A 6,858-nucleotide genomic window follows, 5' to 3' on the forward strand; every position below is an offset into this window, starting at 1 on the left:
TAATGGTGGGAATTTTTGTACTTTCTTAGACACTATCCTAATTAGTTTTTATTTTTTTTTAATTTTTAATGTGTCATATAATTTCTCTTGCCCAACTTTGCCTTTTATGGGGAAGATAAACCTTAGGGTAATTATTAAAAAGAATAATAAAATATGTCCATTGTATTGTTAGCATGGAGAGACATTTTCCTCATTAAGTGCAAATATTATACATTGGAAACTGAATTATTTTGATTTTAATAAGTATGGTTTTTGAATTGTCTTACAAGTTTCAGTTTCTCAGGAATATTTCCCAAAAATGGTGGTATAAATGATTATAAATTTTTATTTCATGTATAGCATAAAAATTTAGCATTAAATGTAAAATAGGCACTATTTTCTAAAGATCAATAGATTATGTGCTTTATTTCTAATATCCAAATTTCTCATATTTGCACAATAGTTGCTCTGAAAGAATCCATAGCACTATTTCTAAAATAGTGTGTAGATACACTTGTGTAAAAATGTCTTAATGTGTCCAGTGCAGACATTCACTCTTGATTGAAAGTGATTTCAGGGCAGCTAGGTGGTGCAGTGGATAGAGCACCAGCCCTGGAGTCAGCAGTACTTGAGTTCAAATCCCGCCCCAGACACTTAACTCTTACTAGCTGTGTGACTCTGGGCAAGTCACTTAACCCCAATTGCCTCACTTAAAAAAAAAAAAGAAAGTGATTTCAGTTGTAATAGAGAGAGAGAGAGAGAGAGAGAGAGAGAGAGAGAGAGAGAGAGAGAGAGAGAGAGAGAGAGAGAGAGGAGTGTGGTTGATTGTGGTGGGAATGGGAGAAATATGGGCTAGAGAGAAAGGTTAATGAATAGTTAGTATTGATGGCTAATAGCAATCTATAAAATGAGCTAGAGTAGGAAATGGCTAATCACTCCAGCATCTTTTCCAAGAAAACCTAAAATAGTGGACATAACAGAAAAATGACCAAATAACAACTAACCAGGACCTAGGTGGGAGAGAGATGGGAGTTGGAAAATGTGTCTCCCTTCTTCCCACAGTTAGGTCCTTTGGGTGTTTGCAATAAATCTATAGGCCTGGAAAGTATTTTTATTTTTATGGGAAACATTGCCTTATGGGTTAATGATTAGTCTTATCAGATATATTAGTTGGCTGATTTAGAATTTAGAATTTATTTCCCTGTTCCCAGAAAACACACACACACACAATTCTGGCTTTTCAAATACTGTTATTGAAATGCTCCAAAGAGAACTGAGTTTCATTTTATTCAGTAAATATGCCTTGACTGAGACATAATATTTCATCTCTCTAAGCCTCTGTTATCAGTTCTCACTCTAATTTCTTTAGTATTATCTGGTGACTCTCCAAGATCCCTGAAAAATATATTATGTCAATCCCAATATGAAATTTTCATACTGAAAATCTCATGGTAATATCTTTGTACTTTTAACACTGTTTTATAGAAAAGTTTCACAACTTGCAATAAAAAGTCCACATTTACCTAAGAAACCTTGTTGTCTTATATAACAAACAAAAATTCTACCTACCCATTAAAATATTCTTTCAATTGAATTTTACATGAGGGGACTTGGTTTATGAAGTGATGGATATAAAGTCAAAAATATCTGGGTTTAAAACCTGTTTAAGAACCTTACTACTACTTGTATGATTCTAGACAAATGAAAGAAGCTCTCAGCCTAATTTTCCTCATCTGTTAAATAATAATAATAATAGAAGCTGTTATCCAAGGTTGTCAGAATTAATGAGATAACATATTCCAATATACTTACTAAAACTTAAGAAATGTCAGCAACTCAATAAACATGTATTAAGTTTCTACTATCTGTCAGGCATTGTGCTAATTTCTAGGGATATAAAGAAAGGTAAAAGACAGCCTTTGTGGTCAATCAGGTCATAATCTAAAGGCAGAATAAGGTACATAAAAAGAATTTGAAAGGGGGTGGCAGGTTGTATAGGTCCCAGGGAACTGGAGTTTTATGTAACCATTTGGGCAATGAGTTGTTTGCACTGACGTCCAGTCTTTATTAGGAGGATCTGGGAGGAACTCTCTCATAACTCGCCTCCACCCTCTCCAATCAGATGAAGCAAAGAACCCAAGGGACAGGCATTGTAAAAATGCTAGGTATCTTTATCAGTTTTAAAAATACAGATCAATATTATCTATCCAAAGAAGAATCCCTAACCAACAATTACAATGTCATATCTAGCAGAAAACCCCAAGTCTATTTTTAAATTGTGAAAGTGAAATCTTATTAAATACTAATTTCATTATAGAAATCACCTATTCAAACAAGCAAAAGTTCAAAATAAAGGTAGCCCAAGACATGCGACAGAGTGCGGTTATCAAAGGCTTCATAAAGTGTTGCAAAGAGCCCTGAACATAAATTAAGTAGTTTGCCACTTGTGTGACTTTGGGGAAATCATTCCACTTTTATGATTCTGTTTCTTTGTCTCTAATATTAAGAAAGAAAAAAAAGAAGAAAAAAAGCATTTATTAAACTCTAGCTGAGTGCCAGTCATTAGGAATACAAATACAAGTAAAAAGGATAGTTACTGCTTTTGAAGTAGTTACATTCTAATGGTGGAAGACAATACATGAAAGGATTGGGAAATTTGGGAGGAAGGTATTAGTGAAGTCATGAGCCGATCTGAGTTAGAAATAAAGAGATGACTAGACTGAGAACCCTCCTGAAATGGAGGTATAGATAACAATATGTACCAATTTTTCCCCCTTATATTGTAGATGTTAAATACATGAAACAGTATATGTGTTTTGTGGAATATTACAAAATTTTACCTGAACTACTAGCAGTGGTAATCACTACTTCCACCAACAGTTACTATGTGCTAGGTACTGGGATGATAACTTCAATATTTCAATACTTTACAATTTCATCTTGATGGTATTCACATCAGACACACAGATCACAGCCCCTCTCTGACATATTTGATGATCTTAGAGAATTGCTATTGCCAAATATTTCCTAACTCAACCTGGTGATGAGTATCTCCAAATTTAGCTAAGCTGGTTCTGGTACAGAAAGCATATAGCACATCCAAAAGTCTGGTAAGGTCTATCAGGAGTTTATTATCAAAGTCATTTCTACTTCACAATGAAACATCAGAAAGGCTCTTTGTAGGGGAAAGTTGATCTGTCAATATTTAAATATATTGTTGAACTCACATAGATATTTGTAACAATATTTCTAATCAAAGTCACCAGGACTTATCATCTCAATTTGTCTTCAAATATTCCTATTAGTCAATTAAAGGTGGTTAACCTAACATGTAAGAGACTTTCTTTTGGTTTTTTTTTTAACATCATATGCACACCAGTGCCACATTTTGTTCAGCACTTTGTTCTCTTTTAACAATGCTAAATGGCTAATCTACTTATTTTTTCAAATACATAGGTGAAAAAATCAATTTTGTCCTTTTTTCCCCCTTGTTTACAAGTCATTGCTTGTGGGTTTGTTTGTTTTTTTGTTGCTGTTGTTTTCCCAACTCAAGTCTTATCTTATACTCTGCCAGTATCATGGACTTCACTGGTTAAACAACAGCACTTCAGTGCATTGGGAAAATAGGTATTTGGATTCCTGAACAATTGAGGAATGTCTAATTACTAGACTGCACATGCCAAATACATTTGGGAATAACAAGTCATTTATCTTCATATTTTTTCTGTGGTAGTGTTATGCCAAATTTAATAATCTAGATACAAGTGAGATGGTTAATGAGTATCTAAATCACCTGGATTTGATGGCATTGCCATATTATCGAAATGGATTCTATGAGATCCTGGATTAATAGGAGCAAAATGCCCTTAGACAAAAACTTCAAACTGAAGCTAGAGAGTCCCTATTCACTTTCCCCAAGGGAATAAACAAACTTAAATACCCCTTTGAAATTCCCAATCACTATCTTCTTTCTCTAAAAGAGTATAAATAGATCTCATTGTTTTCCTTATCCACTATCCTGGCTTCCCTCTCTAGGATAAAACCTTTCCTGTTTCCACATAATCTAATCATAGCATATGCTTTAGGTTGAACTGCTAAACTGGATTGGATTGTTTAACTGATTTACATGTATAGTGTTTGTTTTAGGTTTATTTGTAGCATGCTAATGAAACAGATGTTACCCTGTAACCAGTGAAAAGAGAAAAAAAAAGATGTAAATACTGAAAAAAGGGCAAACCTTTGAGAACTTTTTCTTTGAAAGGTTCTCCTCATCTAATGCATGCCTGTTATTGGGATGAAATAAATTGGTGCTTAGTTTTCCTACCAATTCTCTGATCCAGTTTTCTGTGAAGTGCTTACTTCTTGTAGGGGAGGTGGGGATGGCCTTCTCTGATCTGTCTGTTATGGGCCCATAGCACCCCAGAAGTTCTGTGGAGTACATCAAAGAACCTTCTCCTTGAGAAAATAAACCAGAGGAAAGACATGCCTAGAGAGATAAGTGGAACCAGATCACTCTGAGCTAGCTCCAGGACCCCCACCCTTCATTCTAGTCTCCCTCAACCCTGGGGTGATAAGAGTAGGTGTGGCTGCTTTCTTTGTGTCCTGAGGAGAGAGATGGCTTGAGAGATCTACAGGCACCCCTCACACAATTCCTCCAGTCACCACCAGTGAGGGATGGTCCTCCCCCCATCAGTCCTATATACAAGTATCTGCCTGTCTCCTGCTCGAGGAGATTGGTATCTCAGAGTCACACTCTGCCATACCTTTCTCCCCATGAGAAATCCAAGGATTTCTTTCATGGTTTCCCTCCCCTTCCCTTCCCTTTCCTCTAAATAAACTACTATCTTATTCTAACTGCTTTTGTGTGCAAGAGGGAGTAATTATTTAAAGAGGAATTCCTAAGGATCCCAAACTCCTACCCCTACCCAAACCCCCTACCCCATTTCCCCCATGACATATCTATGTGAGTTTCTGGTTTCGTTTCTCTTGTATGAGGATAGGTACAAAAATTATATTTAATTTTTGACAGTAGAAAGAAAAGAAAAGCATAAAATAAAAAATATCAATGAAACATTTTTAAACTAAGACTAAATTCCAAAACCTATGAGTCCATTTCCATATTTTAAGTCAGATGCTTCTACATTATAGTAACCTCAAAGTGTAAGTTCTATACAAGCTACTACTAATGTTAGGGCTTAAAAAATCAGAGTTAAAGGGCATTCTTGTCTATTAAATTAATCATGGAAAATTAAAAGAAAAAAAAGACTGATAATATGGTACGGTGTGTTTATAGTTTCCATTTCCATTGTTCTTTAGGTCAAGAACAATTTTGATTCTTCAAAGAAGGACAAATTCAATGATTCATTGCCATGAAGCCCTACTGAGAGAATGGTGGTGTCTAAAAGTTGGGATTTTGTGTCAGGGACCCTTGGAATCAGTGAAAGCACTACAAAATTTCCTAAACACTATGCAGCTTGCTCTCTTCTTAATCTATTCTTGACCCATCTCTCTCCAAAATATATCTACTGACAGTACAACTCATTGAGCTTCCCATAGAGCTTATGGGAACATGACACAGTTTCAAAGAAAACTTTATTTAGAGTGAGTCAACTTAGATTTAAATCCTCTCTCTGTCATTTACTATTTATGTGACTTTTACTAAGTCACTTGTCCTCTCTTTTCCTTAGTTTCTTCATCTTCCTCATTTTGGAAAGTGGCCCAGACCATTCAACCTATTTTTACGTTCCAGAAGAACTTCTGACTTTAAGGACACCAAAACTCAGTTTCCGTTCCACCCTGGAATATCCCTCAGGGTCCTGGGACTCCTCAGCATGGAATAAACATCTAGATAGGTACCATTGTGGATAGAATACTGCAATCAGCGTCAGGAATTCATGAGACTAAATCCTTCATGAGAAACTTAATGGCAATGTGACTTTGGACAATGCACCTAACCATTCTCAGCCCCAGTTCTCTTTTCTGTAAAATCATATGCTAATTGCTACAACTTCACAGACTTTGTGTGAGCATAAAATGAGATAATTTGTGTAAAGTATTCTGAAAATGTTAATGTAAAATACTAGTCATCAAGATGATCATCACCGTCCCCGGTAGAAAGAAGACTTTAGCAGAGGGAGGATGGGAAGAAGGAAAGGCCTACAGAGGGTAGGTGAAGGTAGGTGAAGTTTGAGCTGAATCTTGAAGGAAGGCAACAGGCATTGAGGCTCAGAAAATGTAATTTTTATATGGCATTGGTCTCCATGTTAATTTCAAAATAGAGCATTGCATTTGGAACTATGCCCAAAGGGCTATGGGATTGTGCATACACTTTGACCCAGTAATACCACTGCTAGGTCTGTATCCCAAAGAGATCATAGAAAAGGGAAAAGGACCCATATGTACAAAAACATTTGTAGCAGTTCTCTTTGTGGTGGCAAAGAATTGGAAATCAAAGGAATGCCCATCAATTGGGGAATGGCTGAACAAGTTGTGGTATATGAATGTAATGGAATACTATTGTGCTGTAAGAAATGATGAGCAGGCATATTTCAGAAAAACCTGGAAAGACTTAAGTATACTGATGCTGAGTGAAGTGAGCAGAACAAGGAGAACATTGTACACAGTTACAGTAACACTGTGTGATGATCAAATGTGATAGACTTGGCTCTTCTCAAAGGATTCATGATGGGAAATGTTCTCCACGTCCAGAAAAAAGAACTGTGGATTCTGAATGCAGATTGAAACATACTATTTCTACTTTTGTTGTTGTTGCTTTTTCTATTTTTTGAGGTTTTTTCCCCTTTGTTCTGATTCTTCTTTCACAACATGATTAATGCAGAAATGTGTTTAATATGATTTGCACATATATAGCCTATGTCA

This window comes from Dromiciops gliroides, chromosome 4 (genome assembly GCF_019393635.1).
Source record: "Dromiciops gliroides isolate mDroGli1 chromosome 4, mDroGli1.pri, whole genome shotgun sequence".
In the NCBI taxonomy this organism is placed as follows: domain Eukaryota; kingdom Metazoa; phylum Chordata; class Mammalia; order Microbiotheria; family Microbiotheriidae; genus Dromiciops; species Dromiciops gliroides.